The sequence below is a fragment of the Microchirus variegatus genome, assembly GCF_963457635.1.
Source record: "Microchirus variegatus genome assembly, chromosome: 20".
NCBI lineage: Eukaryota > Metazoa > Chordata > Actinopteri > Pleuronectiformes > Soleidae > Microchirus > Microchirus variegatus.
In genome coordinates, this window is record NC_139821.1 from 12,600,703 (window position 1) to 12,624,299 (window position 23,597).

Genomic DNA, 23,597 nt, shown 5'->3' on the forward strand with positions numbered 1-23,597 from the left:
AATGGTGAATGAATTCCTGCCTGTGGTACACGCGCACTGTAATCACTGTAATGAATATGATATGGAAATATGATATTGCTCATTATTGTTTGGCTCTATGTCAACAATAACAACTGCGCTCCGAGGCTTGGAGTGAATCGTTTGTGTGGGAAAATGATCACACATGACAGAAGAGTGAAAGGGCACCATCAGATTAACTAAATCCTCTTAGAAACAACACCTTTCCCTCACGCTTCCTTATTTAACTCACGTTAGTTACGTAGCTCGAGAAGTTATAATCCATGGTAAACACATAACCTTAATAACCCGTTAACAAAGAGCGCATCTTTGCTTTACCGTAAAAACGACAGTTTCTGCTGAAAGCTGAGAAGTTGCACGTAAAAGCCGACACATGGTTATTACGGTAATTTCACTCACGCCTTTGCAGGAAGTCGGCAAATCAGAGTCTTTGTTGCTAGAAAAATGTTATTTTCAAAATTTAACACTCAAAAACTTTGCGTTTCTTCATTTTGAATTGTTGTCATGCAGTAAATAGTAAATAACTGCCAGATATAGAAAGTTACCCTGGAAAAATGTGCATTTTCTTGCCCTTTTATGGTTAAAATCAGCAACAACAACAAAATCCACATTGACATTTTGAGGCTCAGGTGTTAAAGGGTTAAATTAAGGACCATGCTATTGTATTTATTTGTCAAGTCTCCACATTTTGTTGAGTTTGTGTCTCAGATTCCTGGTGTTTGTTTGTCGAAAGTTTGCTCTTGGACGTGTGAGGTGGAAAAATAATGTTTCTCTGAAAAGAAAAGGAAAATCAAGGGAGTTGATTTTGTGGGGGTTGGGGGTTGGAAAAGAAGAAGAAGAAGAAGAAGAAGAAGAAGAAGAAGGGGGAAAAAAAAGATGTATCCAGCATTAGTGAGGAATGGTGGGTTAAATCACTTACTGAAGATTTTTAATGACATTTCAGTGTTCCTTGTATAATTACTCTTCATTCGAGATGGGCCGTAATGCTGTTGGACAGTCGCGGTTCAGGCTCGCTAGCTCGCTTCATTAGCGTGTCATTCCTATTTCACATCAGAGGCTTTAATTGTAATGCTGAATATGCACAGCTCTCCACAGAAGCCTAATCAAAGTGGATCCACTTGTATTATTAATATCAGAAATCAGGCTCCGCTTGCTATTTTTTTATAAATAAAAGAATACAGACGCATAAATCAGCTGTCATTTATCAGCGCGGCCCTGGCATATCCGCCAGACATGCAAGAGGAACGACCCCGCCCCGTCTCTGTTCCTCCCCGCATCACTCATCAAGATTTAAAAAAGAATAAAAAGACAGAGAGAGGAGAGAGAAAAGAAGGGAAACGGCATTAAATATGCATACTAATTCTGCCTTGAAGTAATCTGATTACAAAGCAGGTGACACTGAGTGCAAAAGGAAAAAAAAGAAAATAGATGGTTGGCAATAACAAGGGGTTCACACGGAGCAAAGGCAGAAGGACAGAGGGAAGAGGATTAGGGATTTATATTCAAAAGCAAATACCACAGAGGAAGACGACAGTGGAGAAGAAACAGGGTCCAGAGGGCAAAACAGGTCTGGACGGGGATTGAGAGCGTGGCCACATGCAGGTTGTGCTGACCGACCATAAAAGAGCGGCGGTGTTTTTAAATCTTGTGACAGCGAGAGTCAAAGTGTCACGAACCACTAATCCACATCAGTGAAGGAGGTGTAGTGCTGATGCAGAAATATAAACCGAACACCTGAGACAAAAGGCATTTTATTTGGATTCTACATCTGAATTGTAAGGGATAAAGTCAATATATGTTGATTGAAAGACCTGGACTTAAACTATAGTTCACGATTTTGAATGCATATCTAATTGCGATTATTTCTGACTGAAATTGCGAAATTATTCTAATTTTCATCAAGAATCACATATTTAAAATGATAACTGTGTGATATTTGTGCAGATCCATGAGAAACAGGGACAATAGTTACATGTAAAATGTTTAAATGGCGATTTATACCCTTTAACACCTGAGCCTAAGCCTTATTTCAACCATAAAGGGCCAGAAAATGTATTGTATAACGCATGATGCGTTTCCATGACGACTGACCAGAAAAATACGCGCATGACGTCATGTTTACGTGCCACGGCAGCGGAGTCCAGGCACCGTTTACCAATCAGCTCCGTTAGCTGCATTAGCTCGTATAGCGCTGTTAGCGCGCCTACAGTCGAAAACTGGAGCGGTCCGTTTATGAAACGAAAACAGCCAGCGCTACAAATAACCAGCGTACCTGTGTACTGCGTATGTGTGCGTCCGTTTTTAAAAGTTTAGCGTTACTTTAAAGACTCATTTTAACAACCCGGAGTCACGAAAACATGGCGTCACGTGCGTTTTTTTTTGGTCAGTCGTCATGAAAGCACATTAACGTGCGCTAATGCATGGCACGTTTCCATGACGACTGACCGGAAAAAGACGCACGTGACGTCATGGAAACGTGACTCAGTCGTCATGGAAACGTGCGTTAGCGTGTGTTAGCGTTGACGCTGTTAACTGCTGTTAACGTGCCCAGCACTAACTGTAACTTAGTGCTTTTGCATGTTATGTTAAAATCCAATTTAGTTGGACACGAACACCACATTTTGCGTGTTAAATCGGACAATTTGAACACTATAAAACATGTTCAAAATAAAATTAGTTTGAGTTTTTGCATCAATGTCCAAAAAATGGAAACTATGTACAGGTGTTTTTTCCAACTCTTTCCTCTCTGGTGACAAAGACGCCGATTCACCGACTTCCTGCAACAGCGCGAGTGAAATTACCGTAATAACCACATGTTTTTAACCACTTTTTGACGTGCAACGTCTCAGCTTTCAGAAACCTTTGACTATGTTTTCCGTTTGCTGTAACTACATCTGTTTACTGAAAAGTAAAAAAAAGTATATATCCCTGTGACACGATTAACTCAAAGTACAACAACCTCAAGTATACGCAAAAAGTACAGAATTACAAACAGTGTCACGTTTGATGTCAGGATACAAGGAAAATCAGCGGGCACGCAGCTTCAGGAGCATGAGACAGACATTGATTATTAATTAGACATTAATCAGGATGCAGACCTTAATTAAGCATCGACGTGGAGACGCCTCACACTGAGTCCGACCTCATTTTTTTTCCCCAGTCACGTCGTCCACCTGTGTGTGTTCTCACTTATCTGTGCACTGAGAGGCCAGTGTGAGGCCCTGCACTGCTGCTCTGACTCTGAGAAACTTTTCATTTTGTTCCACTTAGATCATCACTTTCATTCCAACGCTGGTTTTTGTTTTGCCTTATGTGACACTCTTTCCTTCCTGATATCAGTCTGTTTTCTCAGGTTTTGCTGTGTGTGTGATCTCAGCGGACAAGAAGAGAGTCTTGCTGTAACCCATCGGGCCACTGATCGGCCTGGTGTCAACATGCGAGAGGGGGAATTTGGCCACGGGTGAGAGAGAGAGAGAGAGAGAGAGAGAGAGAGAGAGAGAGAGAGAGGAGAAAAGTAATGTAAGGAGACACCGAATGACTTCCACGTGTACTGTACAGGCGACAATAGCGCTAGACAGGTGGGGAAACGATAGCGGCAGTGTTCAAGTACAGGTCACCTCCATTACCTGGATCCAGCATGTCTCTCTCGCATCCTGAACACACACACATATGTATATATATGTGTATATATATATATATATATAACCTCAGTTTGATGATATTCTCTCCCAATCTCACTAGTTTCCATTCCAAACCTCTTTGATCTGTGATTTGCATTTTATTAGCCACAGGCTAAAAAAAAATTATTTGGATGAGATTTTTTTTTTTTTTTTTCCTCATTCCCGCACTGCCTTCTTTTCTGCATCTTCTCACTCACCCATTCACCACACCTGGGGCTTGTAAACTCATCCATCCCTTCCCCTCCCCTCCCCTCCCGTATCCCTATGTCCCTCTTACCTCTGCTGCTGCAGCTCAGGATCTCCTTTTAATATCAGCCGTGCCCCCGGAACGAAACAAACAAATTAGCTGACGGGGAAGGAAACGAGTTTCAATCTTCTGGGTTCCTCCTCACCTGTGTGCGAGATCCTCAGGGCGAGCAGCAGGACGAGCATGTTGCAGCAGACAAAATGGGCTGAGGTCGCTGTTGACAGAGGTGGGGGGGGGGGAGAAAAAATTACATTTACTCAAGTGAGGCACTTGAAGTTTGAGGCTTTTATTTTGTATATACATCATGTTGTATTTGTGTTGGATTTCAGAGATTTTGTTATAATTACACCAATGCATCAACCTTTAAACCCATGAAATTTGACCCATAAAATTAAGATAATCACTTTTTATGCAGATAAGAATGATTGTACTTGCATTCAACTCTTCTTTCTACTCAACCTGTGTAAAGTGGCGAGTAAAATAAAACACAGCATTACGTAGACCAAGGCCCTCCATTGTGTGTGGCAAATTAATGAAATTAAAAGTAGTAAATAAGGCAATATTTGGTCAAAGATGGACAAGACTCCAAATGTGTACTTACATGACTTCATTTAAGTGTAGAGAACAGCTTCCCATATTTGAAACACAAGTTTGTTGAGGCTTTTTAACTGATTTGACGTTCTGTAAACATTGGATGTGATGGCCAAATATTAAAACACTTTTATCACCTAGATCTCATTAAATGAAATAAAAATAAATAAATAAATAAAATAAACTTTGATGGAAGTCAAAGATAAACTCTGTGTTAGGATCTGCATAAAACGTCTCTCCTCCTGTTATACGGCTGTCTGTCTGTTTCCCCCTGTCTGCATGAGTGGGTGTGTCTGCTTGTCTTTTGCCCCTGCAGACTGGCCTGAGAAACCCCTTTGCATGGTTTCTTCTAAGTCACCTGCGGCTGATTACTCTGATTGCCACCACTAACTCACTCCTGTTTAAAAAGCCTGGACCAGCTCATCACTATTCACCAGGTAGTATTATGTCTTCTTACCAGTATCACGCAGTCTTCATTGTTTGCCTTCTCAGCTTCTAATACCAGCCATGATAACTTATTTTGCTTTTCATTTTTGCCCTTTTTGTCCCTGCCTGTTCTAGCTAGCATGCCTCCTTTGACTTTGTTGCTAACCCAGCCTGTCTTGAGCAGAGTCATTTGAATAGTATGACCCAAAATCTATCATATTAAATTATGTCACCCAAATCAGCATGAGGACTTTACAAGAAACACCATATAATTGAGACATAATTTTTAAAACGCTTACAGTCGCAGGAAAGTGTGGGAAAAGTTGCAAAAACCTGAATGCATTAGTTATACGTCTATGTACAGGTGCTCTGGTTTGATTTTTTTATGATTATATTTGCTCAAACGAGATAAAAATAACAATATATAGGCAGCAAAATTTATCATAATATGACTGTCTAGTCCAGGGGTGTTGAAATCATTCTAGTTCAGGGGCCACATACAGCGCAATTTGATCTCAAGTGGGCCAGACCAGTAAAATAATAGCATAATAACCTTTATTAACAAGGACCACATATTTTATCCTTTAAATAAGTAACTTTTTTTACAGAAGTTATTATGAACAATCTGAAATTTCTTGTGAAAAAATAAGTGCAATTTTAACAATATTTACCATTTAAACATGTGCATTACAATGTATAGATCACAGTGGATCCACAAAGGAGCAAAACATTTAGGTATTTGGAACTGAATAGAACTTCAGGCTCGTGGGCCTTACGTTTGACACCCCTGATCTAGTCCTATACCCTGTACATAAACCACATAAATCAGAGTTATCTTTTTTTTTAAATGACCTAACTTCTTCTAAAACATCCAGTGACTCGACCGAGATTCCGCTGCAAAAATTTGAGTCGCAAGCAGCAGCATCGCGACCCCAAAAACCAGGCTTCCAGCTTTTTTTGAACAATTATATTCATTTGTTGTCGTATCAAAGCGGAGGCGTGCGGGTATCAAACACATGAGGTGCACCCTCTCAGCCACGCTTGCATTTATTATTCTATTTTATCTCTCTTGTTTTTTTTGACTAATGTCAGAAACAGCTAGCGGTAATAAAATGCTTGTTAGTGTTTGCGCCGTTGCCTCGCAGCGGCCGCTTTGATACTCTTGTCAGGCCGTTTTGCCAATGTTTCCTGATTACCTCGCCGCCGAGTGCACGCGTATTGATTGGGAGTTAATAAAGCGAGGGCTTATATTTTTCCTTTGGAAGTGGAGTTAAAAAAACACAAAGCTGCAGGCGGTCAAGGTGATGTCTGTCTTTGCATCTAAAGAAGATAAAGGTGATAAGGAACTCTCATCTCAGTGTACAGAAATTAGTAGAGGAAGTATGTTTTTATGCCTTTATATCATCCCACCTAATGGCCACGGGTGATGCATGATAAGGAACGTAATACAAGGCTAAGGCTAACATAATACAAATGTTGTCATTTTCTCATTTTCGATTGGCATTAGCATAGCTAGCTGTTTGACTGCGTTCACTGGTGTGGCTGACAACATCTAGCTACGCTAATGCTAATCGAAAATGAAAACATTTGCGTTGTGCCTAATGAGGTTGCACAGTGTTTGTAATATTAATACGTTAGCCCTACGCTAATGCTAATTGTCGCCTCGCTAGCTTACATTTGGAAACAGGTTTGCCAAGTTAGCCGCAAAGTTGTAGCATGCTAATGCACAATAAATATGCGCCCGCTCCGGACAGCGCAGCTGCTGCTGATGAGCCGCTGCCTGCCTGGTGCAGCGTGATAAATCAGTGAAAATTAAAATTCATCCAAAAAATTTTAAAATCAAGGATGCACACCATAGGGCAGGGGTGTCAAACTCACTGAGGGCCACATCAGCATAATGGTTGCCCTCAAAGGGCCAGATGTAACTGTCATACAGAATAAATGTAACCAAATTTAATGTAAAATAAACGTAACTACTCCGTAACATATTGCTAAATAACTTTCTGTATTTATTACTTATTTCACTCGTCGCATGATGCATATACAATGATACACTGCGATCTAGTGACGGTGCCGTCACTTTGCTGGTAGCAAAATCGCCATGCATTGTGGGAAATGTAGTTTATGGTCAATGCACGCCTTAAAGCCGCATAGACCTATTTTAACACAGATTTTTAAGAACAATTAATCACTTGCGGACCACATAAAATGACGTGGTGGGCCACATCTGGCCCCCGGGCCTTGAGTTTGACACATGTGCCATAGGGCCATGCTCAACACAGACACACAGAAGCAACTTGCTTTATAGATAGATACTGTCTGTCCCCATGACGGTCAGTGCGGCGATTCCATTCCTTGCCAGCTTATTGTCTTTTTGTCTTTGTCCTCTCTTGCTTGCTCCCACCACTGTTTATCCTGGCCCTTCCCCAGACACCAGGCCGCCTTTTGGATGATTTCTTTTCCTGTTTCTGTACCTCTGGCCGTCTTGTATCTCCAGCCCCCTCTTCTGAACTCCGCTGAGCCGCCAGTCGTGTCAAATCAAAAATAACATCTTTAAAAAATTCAGTCAACATCACCCCCCTACAAGCAGCAAGGGCCTCCATGTTTGGCTATTCATGTATTCCGTTGTACATTGTATCATGGCGGTGATGCATTCGGAGCGTGCGGGAGCACAGCATCGCAATTCCATCAGAATTTGATGTATTCATTCGTCGGTGCTAGTAAACTCTGTTTGTTTGCAGATAACTGGGATGTTTACCAGGGCCGGGGCAAGGCGGACACATGCAGATCGCTTTCTTATCGGTGGACCCCGCACCTGCCGGCCATGTAACCCCTGCTCGGTCCCAAGTGGAATATAAGGTGTGAGGAAATGTTTTTTTCCCGTGTTTTCTCATCATCTTCCTGATGCTTTTCGTGCTACGCAAACATGTTCTGTCTGTCGTGATGTGTGCTTGTGTTTCTGTTGATCCCGTGTTGAGACGAAGACCATATGTGCCAGGACTAAAATACCCACCGCTACCGTCACAACCCTCCCATTTCCCCTATCTCCTCCTCTTTACGTTCACATTCCTTCACAATATTTACATCCTTGTTAAGTGTCTCGTTCTTGGGTCAAACAATAGAGCTGTAGAATCAGGCTTGTGGATGAATGTGTGGGAGATTCCACTTTTTGTGTATCACAACAATAATAATATCAGTAAAGTGCTGTCATTTACTGTACCTCTTATTTAAATTATTTAGCTGTTAATATGACATTTGTGCTGATGTCTTTACAACTATAGCCATTTTAAAAAACAATGCTCCAATCTTTATTTGCAGCTTTAACCTTTTCCAGAACATAATTTAAACCCTAGGATGGAATTGGAGGATTTATTTGGGTTAGGGTTCATGTTCCCAAAGTTTAGGGGCAGCTTCAGAAAAGGCCCGATCGCCTGATATGGTTCCTTCCTCTGTGGTTAAAACAAAATATCTAAAAAGTATATATACATATAAGAATATCCAAAAAAAAACCCACAAAAAAAACATTATTTCAGAACATTATAGAACAGTGTTTCTCAATCCTGGTCCTCAGGGACAGCTGTCCTGCATGTTTTGTTTCCCTAATTAACTAATTCCGTCATTAGTTTTTGAGATTATGACCATGGATGTGGAAGAAGACAGATCCGCGTACTTTTTGCTTTACGGAACCCTATTGAAGGTTCAAGTGTCGCAGATTGGTGAAATCAACGTGTTTCTAAGAATATTATAGTTCTTTGCCCAGTAAAACTCCTATCCTGGTCACATGACAGTTGCCTATCCTAACTGGAGCTTTTATGTCATATTTAGGGTTTTAAGGATTATACTGATTATACTTGACCAGTACTGATGCAGAGAATTGTGTTTGTTGTCATGACAGCCCAGCACTTTCCTTGCTTTATTATAATTGTTAAATTCCAATTCATTAGTGCTTGTACAGGCAGCATAATCCAGAATACTATTCTTCCTCTCTCACTTCCTGTAGTTCTTCCTCCCCCCATGAAACTGCTCTCTTCCTCTGGATCTGTCCCAACATCTCATCACGTCAAATCGCATTATGAACATCAAAACATTTCTGTTTACAACTGCGCAGTCGTGTCAATTAAATCTGATAAATTATTCAAACATTTATCCCTCCCCCCCCCCACCCACAGCATGCCTGGGGAATTTTTAATCAAGCTTCTTATTTGCTTTAAATTAGCACTGTCAAGTGTGCATTTGTGTAAAATCCCTCGTATCATTAAAGATTTATCAATTGGAAATCTGTTTGGGTTGATTTTACTGTTAATTGGCAAGGAGCCGTGCTGTGGCTCTACACACATCTGCAACAAGTGCCTCTGAGTTGGGTTAGAGTGCAGGGATGAGAGACCAGAAGCCATTTTTTTTTTTAAAGCTGCATTAGGTAAATCTACATCTGCTGTAAATCAATTACACCAAAGTAGTTCTCTCCCTGTTGTGATTTTTCTCAAAATCTCAATACTTCTTATACTTCCCGCTCGTCTTCTCAACCCAGAATATCAATCAACCAATCTTTGGTAAGCTAGCAAGGGGACAATTAGCATTAGCGTAGGGCTAACGTAAAAATAATACAAACACTGTGCAACCTCATTAGGCACAACGCAAATGTTTTAATTTTTGATAAGCATTAGCGTAGCTAGATGTTGTGACTGTCAAATTGGGTTTTCGGGAACAGTGCCGGTGTGAAAGCCCTACCTGTGTCACCTGGGATTGGCTCCAGGTACAACCCTCAAAGAATAAGCAGTGCAGATAATGTATGAATGGTTGATTTGTTTCCTATTAAATGTCCATATCAATTTATTTATAGTAGAGGTATCACTTATATCAGTATATTGAATATTTATCTTTAAAAGATGTCTATCATTATTATCATCTCTTTTGATCAATCTGTCAACGCCATGTGTTTCGAACAAACCCTGCTAATTCGACCCTATAATCTTCTGTCCAGTCGTTGACCTCCTGACCCTTAACACGGCTGTTACCCATCAAACATCAGCCACAGTGCAAATCAACGCCACAGAGAACTGCTGAACTGTGTTCATGTGAACAAAGAAACTTTTTCTTCCGAATGATTTGATCTTTTAATTTGATCGATATTAAATCAATGTAATGAAGCCAACCTGCACATTTCATCAAGGTGGCAGTCTTTGTCATTAGATTGCTCAAGAGTCAACTGCTCTCTCGGTTTATTCGCGAGGAAATCCTTCCCACTTGTCTGTGGACGAGCTTCCCACAGTGACTTGGCATGGCTGCAAATTGAATCTTCCTCCCAGCGAAATTACTACCCTGACTGGCTGTTACAGACATGTCAGTACTGATGGCCCGCAGCTCCATCTTCTTTTTTTTTTTTTTTTTTTGCCTCTTCTCAGCCAAGGCTACCCCACACATCTGTCTTGCTTTGCTGGCTGCATTCGCGGTGGAGGCCTGGCTTTGTACAAGTACTCTTTTATAGCAGGTTGTAAAACATCCGATCAGTCCCTGTGTTTTTATTATGTTGCTTGATAACATCCCCCCCCCCCCCCCACCGTAGCCCTAAATGGAAGTCGGATGGTTCCACTCGCGTGGTTCCCCGAGTCGAGCCTCCACTTGGAATATTACATACTTTACGTACCGATGTGCGAGAGATCTGGCGGTGAGTGCGCCCGAGTACGAGAGTCTGTACTCGACAACACTATATAGTCAGGGTTTGTTTGTTAGTCTCTTAATATACGGCCCTGTTATCTGTGCAGGTGGTCCAGTGCCACTTACACCTGCTCTAAAGTGTTATGTATAGAATCCCAGATATATGAACTGAAACTGAACTCATTTTATGAGTAAAATCTAGTCACTTCATTTGTAGATTTGTTTTGCAGGTGTAAGACAGTGATGTCCTTTAATACAAACAGACATGACCTAGGTAATAATGTGGAATAAAAACTCATTTAAAATAAACTAAAAGAAACTGGGCAATAAAACTATACTTTTAAAGTGCTTTATTGTATATCTCAGGCTTGTAAACATCCATCCAAAGAAGCACAAACCCACATGTGTAGAAGGTATATTCTTTAAATAGTTTGTTTACTGCCTGTCTGTCATGCTTATGGTGGGAAAAAAAGGCAATATGTGTGTCAAACTGACACATCCCAGCCCCTGATATTGGGTTCAATCAAACATGTTTTTTTTAATGATTATTTATAGAACCACGACACTACAAATTAATCATTGTAAATAAAATTGTCATTTTGTTTACATTAAACACTTAAAAGCAGTGATTAAATCAAATTACTGATGTCAACATAACTGAAAGCTAATTCAGCTAGAGCAGCATAACAATCCAAGGTGCAATAGCACGGTAAAGCAGGCCAGATGGCAGCCACATGTCTGTCTAAGGCCTCTTAAAGGTCAGACTGAGGTCAAAGAGCAGATCTGTGGTCCTCTGGCAGCCCCACTGTCCCTCTCCCTCCCTCTGAACATCACTCACTTTTTCCAGTGCCTTTTTTTCCCCTCTCTCTCTCATGTCATTTGCACACTTTTTCTCCTCTCCTCCTCCTCCTCCTCTCGTCACATAAAAGTTAAAAATCCCTCAGCAGCAGATTAGAGGAAATGGCAGCAGACCAAGTGTTTTACATTCTACTGTCCTCTTTACACGGGAGTTTGGGGGCCAAGTGCAGTTTCCTGTGTGTGTGTGTGTTTTGTTTGAGGATTTTTGAAGTCGTATCAGAGATGACATGTTTTTGTGCATACTTTTCAAAGCGCACTCCTTTGTAATGCAAAGCGCTGTGACTCTTGTCAATAAGTAGAAAGGCAGACGCATATATGAGTATAGCCTGGAACTTTTTTTTTTTGGCTGCAGAGTTTTGACTGCTGTGAAGGATTGTAATGCTAACTACTTGTGATGGGGGGGTTGTTTTTAGGGCTTCACTGACTCGACTCAACCACGCTTGCATATGGTTTACAAATAGACACACACACACACACCTGCGCACACATCTTGTGGGTTCCGACACACACACACGTGCACACTGCTCCAGGCCCAAAGAACCTGCAGCACATCAGTCTACACTGCATTTCATCCTCCCGCCTCCTGCTCTGCTCCTCTAACCGTGGCCAGGTGTTTGCCCACAGCCACACAGCTCTTCATCTCCAGGCCGCCAGACCGGCGCTGATGTAATTGCTCTCTCTGCTGATCCATGAAAACAGAGAGAAAAGGCGAGGAGCGAAAAAAAAAAGGCGAAAGACAAGGGGAGAAAAGGGTCCCTGTATTATAAAGTCTGAGATTACGTGACAGTGAGGTGTGTGGGTGGCGAGTGCGGATGTGTGTGAGATATTTTTATAGAGGGTGGAGTGTGCAGCTGTGTGTGTGTGTACAGTATGTTTATGAGAAGGTCAGGGATAAGTTGGGTGAAATGTGTGGCCAAGATGTGATGATTTCTTTTTTCTGCGCACACACACACACACCATCTCTAAAGACAAAGTAACTCCTCAGTGGGACCGTGGCGTGCTTTTAGTGGTCGTGTTGTGAGGGCAATGTCAATTAATGTATTCATGATATTTATATATTTAAATATATTTATAAGGGGTTAAACCCACCGGGAGGGGAGGGGGGGTGGCTTTCCATTCTCCTAATGACATGCAAATGGGGTGTAATGTTTTGTTCTCTCTCAAGCTCATTCCGGAGAGTTCTGAGGTGTTATGGGAATTATACAGCCGCCTCAAATTTGCAGTATCAAGCGACGACGGCGAGGGCACAAATAAGTCTGAGTACTAAAATGAAATGATTTTTAATTTTTTTTTCTTCTTCTTCTTCTTTTTGCTCGGGCGTGTCTCGTAACGGTCGCTTTAATCACCCGCGTTACACGGCAGTCGGTAATCAAGAACTACAAGGGTGTCAGGGCGACATATTTAACAAATTATTCACGAGTCTTTGGAATGATCGTATATCGCAGATAAGCTCCGAGGCTCAATATGATTCACTTCATCAAATTGATATAAATACACACACACAGAAAAAGAAAGAAGTGATAACATTATTTAAATTTCCAGTCTGTTACTTATCTAATATTACACATGGGTATGTTGATTATATTATGCTACAGCCGCCTAAATTGTCCAATTTTCTGCTCGGCAAAAAAAAGAAGTAATTTATCAAGCGTATCCTATTTGTTCCAGCACGAAACAAACAACAACATTAATTTAATGGCGCGAGTTTGCAACACTAAGCATGGATCCCCCCCGCCCCCCCGGAGAATTAAAATGAAAGTGTTAGATTAGATTAATGTTTTCTCCCTATGTGGCTAACCTGCAGCACAGCGATGAGACGATACTGTATCAAATTAGAGAATCAGAGGGAGAAAGCTTCCCGCTGTTAAAGATCTAATTATTGCAAACACAATAAACAGCTTGATTGTTTCTAATGTCTGCTACTGTACCCTGCCCCCCCACCCCCACCCCCCCCACACACACACACACACACATCCTGGAGTTTCCTCTGGAGTCTCCGAGCTCGCTCTGTCAGTCGTTTTTATTTTGATTAAGAATCAATTTATTTATAGTTGCTTTCAGTTGAAACTTCTTACTTAGTTATCTTTGATTTGACATTTCAGAGCAGACAACCCGGCAACACTGGAAACATTTACAGATCACAATACCTGTCGGAAGAATACTATGACATTTCGCGAAAATATAAATATTAGATCCGTGGTGACGTGGTGAGTGACGCCAGAAACTTAACATTTAAATCTCATGTTTAAAGTTATGTTCACAACTTCATTCTATTACTACTTAGACACATTCATTTATATGGTGGCCGACAGGGGCAAACGCACCGCAAACCCCAAAATGCCAGCAAGTAACAAAACGCACAGCAAACCCCAAAATGCACCGCAAACCCCAAAACGCCCTGCAAACCCCAAAACGCACCTCGAACCTCAAAACCCACCGCAAATAAAAAAACGCCAGCAAGTAATAAAACAGAAGTTCTCCAGGTCTGTGGGGGGCGCTGTCGTGCAGGTCTTCGACTCTTTTATACATTCGGGAAAAAACGAAAGCCACGTTTACTTTAAAGACACATTTTCATCACCTTCATCCATCACTTACCGGTATATCAGTTTGGCCCAACACTGCGAGTCAACAGGTTGGTCGAAGACCTGCACGACAGCGCCCCCCACAGACCCGGAGAACCTCCGTTTTGTAACTTGCTGGCGTTTTATGATTTGCTGGAGTTTTCTTATTTGCTGGTGTTTTGGGGTTTGCGGTGCGTTTGCCCATGTCGGCCACCTTACATTTAGTTCTCTCTGTGATGTTGGACGTCACTCTCACTCTCCACAGATGGCAGATTTCTCACTCAATTTCCAGAAATGCGAGACGGAATCTTTGCTGACTCGGCGTTGGAAAAATATTTATCTTGCGACAAATGGATTCCTGATATTAACTCATGTGTTCACTCTTTGGAGTGAGCGATTTAAGCCCGTCTCTTTTTGTACGACCAACTGAAATTAATTAAACGCCATTAACTATCCTTGTGGTCCAGCTGGGTCTGGATCATCATCATTTACACTTTTACTTTCCTTCCAAATCTCATCCTCTCCAGCAACGCTGACACTCGGAGAACTCTTCATTACCATAATTTGACAACTTTGATTGGAGATTTATAAAATCCCACCCGTGTGGTTTTTTTTTTCCATCCTGCATGTCAGTGGATTAAAAAAAGACATTAATAAGGGCACATTCAACCAAAATATACACGTGTGTGTTTATGGTGGGCCTTCATAATGCAGTGGATCACTTTTTTTATTTGATGCTTATGTGGAAACAAATGCCGGAGAGACAGGGAGGCAAAAAAAGAGAGACTGTGGTATGCCTTTACTTCTCTATGAAGAAGGCTGCGGAGAGCTCTTGTAGTTTATTGATTTTCAGAACTGCTCTTGCTCTCTCATTGTTATCCCAGGGTGCTGAGCACTGTTCGTTGGACACATGCAGCACCTCAGGCTGTGATCCCTGTCTGAGAAAGCCCCAGCTCTCACAACAGGCCCCCTTCTTACTGCACACAACCCAGCGGCCCATTCATACCCATTCATGCCTTCCTCTCAATAGCTTCCACTGAGAAAGTCGAAGGCAACCATGTGGGGAATAAGGGCATCAAGGCTCATTCTCATATCTTTGAAGTCTATTGTATATGTGTGAGTGTGTGCAGTGGAAGTTGGGGAATACACTATTTTTTCTTTTTTTTTTCCACATGAGAGAATTAGACACAGATTCCACCACGCCATGTCGGAGCAGGGGGACGCCTCGAGCTTCGGAGGAGGTGAAAGGTTCAGATCAACAAGGCAAAAAAGGTTTATTTCTTATTTTCCCATGCCTGACGTTGCTTATGCTCGCCGCAGCTGTTGAGGGAGGTTAGGTTAGTTTGGACAAGCAAGTTGCTCTGGCATCCAGGATGTTTAGTCAGAATGCATCATCACACGCTAACAGGAAAAAACAACCGCAAACCACAGCGTGCATCCATCCTCCCTTTTTGAGTCAGTGTCCAAACGTGTTAAGGGGGGGACTTTTGTTTTGACCACTCGCTGAAAAGTGAAGCCCAGTAAACAATCAACTTCAGTCTTTTTAATTTTGTGAATTATGTTCCTATTATAGGAAAATAGATGACACATACACTACCATTCGAAAGTTTGGGGTCACCAATACAATTTTTTTTCTGTTTTTTTCCAATAAAGCTCCCACTTTTATTCATCAAATGAGTTGCGAAATAAATAGAAAATATAGTTAAGACACTGACAACATTAGAAATTAGAAAAGCACTCGGAGAGCACTCGTTTTCAGCTTTGCTAACATCATCGCACAAGGGTTTTCAAGGGTTTTCTAATCATCCAATAGCCTTCTAACGCGATTAGCAAACACAATGTACCATTAGAACACTGGAGAGATGGTTGCTGGAAATGGGCCTCTATACACCTATGTACATATTCCATTAAAAACCAGACGTTTGCAGCTAGAATAGTCGTTTACCACATTAACAATGAATAGAGTGTGTTTCTGATTGATTTAATGTTATATTCATTGGAAAAACAAAAGTGCTTTCCTTTCAAAAATAAGGACATTTATAAGTGACCCCAAACTTTTGAAAGGTAGTGTACGAGTCCAATAGGTGCCAGGTTGCAGGAGACATTTTGTGAATTACCGGTTGTTTTGCGACAGGAACGATGATCATTTTCGTTGATATACAGTCTATGATTTAAAGTAGTCCACGCGAGAGCCGTCGTGAAGTGATGTCATGGCTGCTGCTCACCTTTAGCTCGGGTTTGTCTTTAATTATTGTTAGGCAGGAACACACACACACACACACACACACGGCCCAGCTCATCAACTGGATAAATATTTGACCGCTGCTCCATAAATTGGCATGAGGGTGGGGGTGTTGGGGGAGTGGGGGGTTTATTTTAACCACGCATTCTGTCCAAGCCAGACATCATGCGCGGATCGACGATCGGTGAATTTGGCTCTCCGCAGGTGACCGCCGCTCGTCTCGGCAAGAGGTAAATTAAAACTCACAAGTCTGTACGTGGGAAATGAGCGATTTCATACTCGTCCTGAATTTGTCTTATTTAATTACAACCTATGTCAAAGCCTAATCTTTGAGGATTAGACGGGGGGCGGCATCCAGTTAATCAAGACGCGGGTTTGGTTGTGTGAACGTGGACGAAACTGTTTCTGTTAGAGAGACACGGAGTTGTTGGACGAATCTTTGTTTGTGTATCGTAAAGATCTGATCTACTTCAACCCAGGGGTTTCACTAACAGGACTCATGGGCATGTGCTGACATTGAGAAAAGCTGAGCGCAGACTATGAGGCATCACGCCCTAACAAATAAGGATCCCACTGTGATTTTAGCTACTGTCGCTTTAGATTGGCTTATGGTTTATGCTAATAACAAAATCTGTGAAGGATCATCGAAATCCAAACAGGCTGACGGCTTTTGATTATCATTCCATGTTGGACAACAAGGGCGGCAAAGGACAAAGGAGGCAAAAACTTTACAGAGCAAAAGCTGCGAAACATATTAAATTCCTTCACTTATTAGACTGTGGGTGAGAAACGCACGCAATAACATCTGAAAATTATAACGGTGACAGTTTTATTCGAGCCTTAAGCTGCTACTCCTGATTCACAGTTGCAGTAATCACTAGTTTTTCCTCGCCGAGTGTGTGCCTCGAGGTTCAGATCTCATAAGGCGGCTGCGAGTCACCTCCGTCACGAACCTGTAACATCGCGCCAATTGTCACCAAAAAACAAGTCTAATAAGTCAATGTCTCGGTGATGTGCCCGAGTGGCACGCGCGGCTTGTAACGCGGAAGGCAGATGTCGTAAAAGTCACCGCCGCGGTGTCACGACGTCATAATGTGTTTGTTCTGCGAGTTGAGGTGATGAAGAAGCGCAGAGGTGACTGCTGGGAGATGACACCACATGCACGTGTATTTACACCCAGCAGGTTTAAACCAGATTTCACCTTTCTCCGGTTTCCACCACGTATCATCGCAGCATCAGCATATGGCAAAGCAATGAGCCCCGGATAATGGGTCAAACACAGTTGCTGTCTCGGCAACTTTTGGATGATGTCAATAGAGTCGAATTAATCGCAGATGGGCGTAGACGTTTTATTTCATAGTCTTCCAGGTGCCGACAGAAGCCATCTTGATTTGTCTCTAAAGCTGCGGTGCAGGCGCTGTCCTCACATGTGGACTTTGCATCGGCTGACGCGATTTATTGTGATAACCTGACGAACAGGCTTTTGTTTTTAACGTCAGTTTTAATCGTCAATCACTTTGTATTCTCGCTCTCTTTTTTTTTCCTTCATCCGAATTTATGAAGTCTGGTGCGTTTGTGTGAACATTTGTTCCTGATTATGTGAAGTTTTTTTTAAAATACAAACTTGGAGTCCAGATGTGTGGTTGCGCAAGCTGACGGTCAGTCATTATTCAACTCCTGGTCTTCGTGCTCCTTGATGAATCCTGTTTGTTTGCATTGAAACACAGTAACAAGCCTCCTGCTGACCTAAAAGAGATTCTTATTTAATGAGTTCATCAATTCAGGCTGTCCACTCCTAATCCAGACGGAACAACTCGAGCTCTGCCTCCTTTTTGACAGAAGGGCCAATAAAAGGATGGATGTTTTGATCAGAGAGCCTCAAACACTCTCTTTTTACTTGGAGAGAAACTCACTATAATACTATAAATTATGTGAGGTTACCCGGGTTCAGCTGGCGTCACGGTCGTCTTCAGAAAAACCTGACTTATTAATTTCGATTCATTCTTCGTGGACGTGTGAGTCAAATCTTTGAAGATTTGAATCAGGTACAGGTGCCCGCTCTTGCTGTTTCAGAGCGAGCACCTCAACTCTTTTTGCCTGGCCATTAAAATTGACGCGGAGGCCAACACGGGCCAAACGTTAGCGTTTGCATTCGGATTGCAGTCCGCGAAGAAATAAGCTCATTATAGATAATTACAGATTCTCTATCCTGCAGCCATTTTTTTTTCCTCTTTTCAGATCAGTTTCTGCCAAAGTTTTACTCGAACAAAAAAGAAATGGCAGTTTGTTAGAAGCTCATGATAAGAATGCATTATTATTGTGAATAATAATGGTTCCAACATTATTCCAGAGTTCGATGTGAATACCGCTGTCACATCTGTCCCATTAAAGGACATGAGTAGGAAGGTCGGATCACAAGAAACATTATCGATTGTTGAGTTACAACCCCAGGACATGGGGGTGCTTTCATACTTGGCTTGTTGTTCGGAAACCGAGGGCGTTTTCCCCCTAGATCGGTTCCAATGGGCTTGTGTGAACACAGCAATCGCACACTGTTCCAGCACAAATCAAACTGGCTGAGAACTCCTTGAGATGATGGCGTCTTTGGAATACAAACTGTCCAGTGAATAGGTCTTCTCCTTCGTAGATGTCTGGATGCAGCATCAGTACATCTTCTTATCGTCATCAGATATATGGCATTGATTTCTTGGCGTAGTGTAGTTGTTCGCTCATATTGGAAATGTTACTGAACACTGGTATATCAACATCCCAGAGAAAAGCACCAACACTCGATGGTGATAATCCATTTTCGATCATGGGACTCTCATGAGACAGATTATGGGATTTCCTGATGTCCAAGTTTCCCCCAAAAATATGGTTGAGTGCAAAATTGTAACATATTACTCCCTGAATTGGTATGCTATGAAATCACCCTAAATACTTATCTCTGCCTAAAGCCTTTCTCACATTGGAATTGGCATGTATACCCAGGATTTTTGAACTTGGGTGAACCCAAACTTAGGCCCTTTGTTTAAACTCAATAGCAAGTAAACAATTTTAAAGCGCTAATAAAATTAAGATGAAATAAAAAGTTACAACGAGTTGTAAAAAGTGAGGTTCGTGCATGATTATCAATTATACTATTGCCCAAAAGATGAATTTGCAGTACGTCTTGAGTTAGAAATTACCCCTGAATTTGCATCGCTGTCCAATCTCCAATGAGATTTGGCATGAATGCCAATTAAACATTGAAGATGCTCTTTTAGACTTGATGGAGGAGTGATTATTCCTCTTAAGGAACCAGTATACAGAGCAGTTGTATATGACGGCAAGATGTCCTGTGATTGTCTTTTGCCTTAAAGAAAATTTTCCCATGACAGAACCTAGAGAAGGTGCAGAATTCTGGTCGCCTCTTGCTGTAGCTCACATGATTTAAATTATCCTGAAAGGTTATGTAATTATACTTAAATAAAACCAGACATATTAGCCCACACCAGCTTTAATACAGCTGAAGCCCCCTTATAGTGCTATCCCGATTCCTGAGAAAGCTATAGCTACAAATCAATCTTGTCATAAAAGTGGAAAAAAAAGCACATTTCCCAAAGTATCAAACTATTGCTTTAAAAACAATTATCTTTCAATTATTAGACAAGCAAGAGTAGACTTGTAGGGTCGACTGCGGTTTGAGAGACAGTACGTGACACAGGAGCTTTCAGCGTCTTTGAGATTTGCGCACCAGGGAAAGCGAGACGCGGAGTAGGGGTGTTTGTTTGGGGCGTGCGACGGAGGATTAGTCTCGTCGGCAGCGTGTAACCCTGACTGTGTCGCTACTCCTCTTCGCCACTACACACTCCAGCAATCAGGCAGGCTGCCAAACAAACAGATGAAGTCAACAGAGAGATGTTTCCTCCTTGTGTCTTCTGAGATGTGACGGCAACAGATGCAACACTGACACCGACGCTTGACACAGTGTGACAGCCCTCTGTGTCTACACAGCCGGCTCCCACTTTGACTTATCCTGGAGGAGGAGGGAGGGAGGGAGGGAGTTGGGGATGACACTATGCACATGATCACACACAAGATAATGTTTGTCAGCAGCAACAGCAACGCTGTCACCGTGTAAGAGAGACAAAGACAGACAACCGGGGGTTGATTTCACGGCGCAGTCATGTTGCGTGTGCAGTCCTCGGATGATTTCCATATGTGGGGAGGACCTCGCGGTCGGTTTTCAAAGTGAGACTTTGATTTGGTCTCTGCATGATTCAATCTCCGAGGTGAACTGTGGCCATTACACACCGTAAGGTCAAAATCCCATTACTTAAATGCAATTTCATCCATGATTCTTTTTTTTTTTTTTACAGGCCCCCATCCCTCAAATCTATCTCCACGTTGCCACCCAGATAGGCAAAGTGAAAGAACTGCATGCTGGTTAACGGAGTTCTTGGCTTTGAGCAGCTGTAGGGGATGGAGTGAGGGAGAATCTGTATTCAAGTAATTACAGTCTGAGGGGGCACAGAGGTCCTCTGTGATTACACATCAGCCCTGTAATGGATTCAACACTTATAGACGGAGTGAGAGAACTGCGTTCCTTACCCTCCCGTTGCAAAAGCAGGGGACTGGCGGGTGGGAGCAGGCAAGGTGGGGCGGGGTGGGTAGGTATATCTGCAAGATGGATTACGTGGGGTTTGCCGAGTTCAACATTGACACAGATTCATCGTAAATCATTATGCCGGGGACCCGGAGTGATTTCTGCATTAGGAGCAGAAAATAGAGTTCAGCCAGTCAATGAGGGAGGGCATATTTCACATCAATCACCTCCACACTCTCATGTTACCCAGGCTTAAATCTCACTTATACAGTTACCAATAGGGTTCAATGCCTATGATGGCAATCAGCAAGACAGTCCACTAACAATACCCCACTGACTACACAGACGACTCGGCATGAGGCCTCGCTGCCATTTTATTTAAAGTGAATTATTGCTGAATTGAAATGGAGAAAAGTAAAAGGATAGTGGCACCAAGGAGGCTGTTGAGGTGATAGTTCTGCCGTGTGCACGGCATTGTTGTTTCAACTTTTCAGTTTGACTTCCTGCAGCAGATTTGTTCGCATTTGTCATGAGGTCAAGTGGAATAGGGCCCGAGATTGTACGATTTAGTTTCCTATTGTCGGGGATAACACTTATACTAAAACTCATAATCGTCAATAAAACATTTTAACCTGAGAGCATGAAAGCTCCAGTATGTAAGAATCAGTGACATCTAATGGTGAGACGGCAAATTACAACAAACGCACTCAAAACATGACAATGCATCCATGAAGCAAGTACATATTAATGGAAATGGCACAATATATACTTATCTGTAGCATATTTATTTTCACCCCAATAAATGTTACACACTGGACCTTTAAATGAATCATTATAGGCATCAAATGCACATAGTTTTATTATTTATTATACATTTAAATGTTAAAATCAGATTACGATTAGTCATTTATGTCATTATTTTTGTGAACTAGAGGCTGCTATATTGCAAAATAAACACTTTTATGTGGAAATTATGTGAGCTATTGTCATGGATGTCATTATATTAGGATATCGTGATACACTTTTAGGCTCATATCTCCTAACAACCCTATTGAAAAGTTGTTTTTTTTCGTACTTCTGACAAACATGCCATTTTGTCGAAACATCCTACCAAGGCTAACTTTATAGATCTATTTGTCGATCTGTGCAACCTCATCAGAAATTAGTTCAGCGCACCCTTTTTTCATATAGCATGCCTTGGCGGAGGTCTGCGCTCGCCGAGTGCTTTTCTAGTTTGATATAGAATATGTTTCCGCATAGAATTATGCAGGTAGGATGATCTGATTTTATGCAGTGTTGGTCATATTTATGTATTTATTTTTCACAAATATAAGTTGAAAAGTGTTGTTATTATCGCTATACGGCTTCTAATTAAGGTTATAAAAAAGGTCGAAAGCATTAAAGGAATACGTCACCGATTTGCATTTAGCTTAGCATTAGGGGTGCAGCTATTGAGTATTTTTGTAATCAAGTATTCTAGGATACAAAATTATTATTATTATTATTTATTTATTGGAAAAAAAACAAAAAAAACCAACTTTTTTTTAAGTGACACTTGACTAGGCAATGCTTATTCTGCACTTTTTAGACCCACCCATAGGGGGACGGGACCTCATTCCCAGAACGTAAACAGTGTCAGCCATCTTTGCTAACAGTTACGCTAACAGGACCAAGTGTGGGCACGTAAAAAAAAAGAATGAAGATATTTCTAAACTCAAGGCTAGCTGAGGTTGGGAAGTACAATTTTTCAAAAATACTACCCCTATACTAGCAATATAAAGTTAAATGTAAACTGGTGTAGTTCCTTTAAATAATTTAAATAAAGTGGAGAACAATTAGTACTCGCCTCTTTTCCAAACCCTCAGGTCATATGGTTCAAGTTTGGAAACAAAAATAAATAGTTTTAATAATTTAATAATTAATAATTAAGTCCTTTGATTTCAATAATTGCCATGTCAACTGAGCTTGAGTTTTAAACTTTTAAAAACTTTGGAAAAAGTCCCAAAGTAGCACTTGGCATAATTCATATTAATTTAAACATATTTTGAATGTACATTTTCATTTTTTATTTAATTTAACTCCTTAATTTAACCACTTTTATTTGTCTTTTTGGATGAATGCAACTTTTTATATCTGTGGACACATGTTAAGGGAGGGCTTTGCTGGGGCTGAGCAGGGAGAGGAGCTGAGTGAGTGGCTCCACTGGCTGCTGTTACTGCTGGAATCCGGATATGATGAAAATGTTTTAGACGCAACAAACCTCCGCAAACTACCGCCACTGAACGTCGAGGCGTCGCCAGGATTGTTGTAGACACTTTTCCCAGACACCAACAAACGCTGGACTGCTTCAAAACACTGGGACTTAGCAAAGCTAGCAAAGAAAGTTAGCTTAAAAAGTGTTTTTTTTTTGTTTTGTTTTGGCGCTGACTTACTCTTTCACCCAGTTTTTCTTCCTTTCCTTTTTTTTTTTCCCTCTTCGCAGCGGGGAAATAGTTGGAGGAAGGAAGGATGGGAATAAGTCAGATTTGAAGCAGAGGGAGTTGACATGTTTGAAAGGTAAGTTGTGCTTTATATAAACAATGTGTCCGCGCCAGCTATAAACAGCACTTAACAGGCGTCCGTCGCTATTTTTGATAAAGACACGAAAAAAGGGGGGAGTGTGTGTGAAGAAATGGACTGCACATGGAGCTCCTCGACAAGTTTATGTTAAGAAAGACAGAGGAGGGAAATT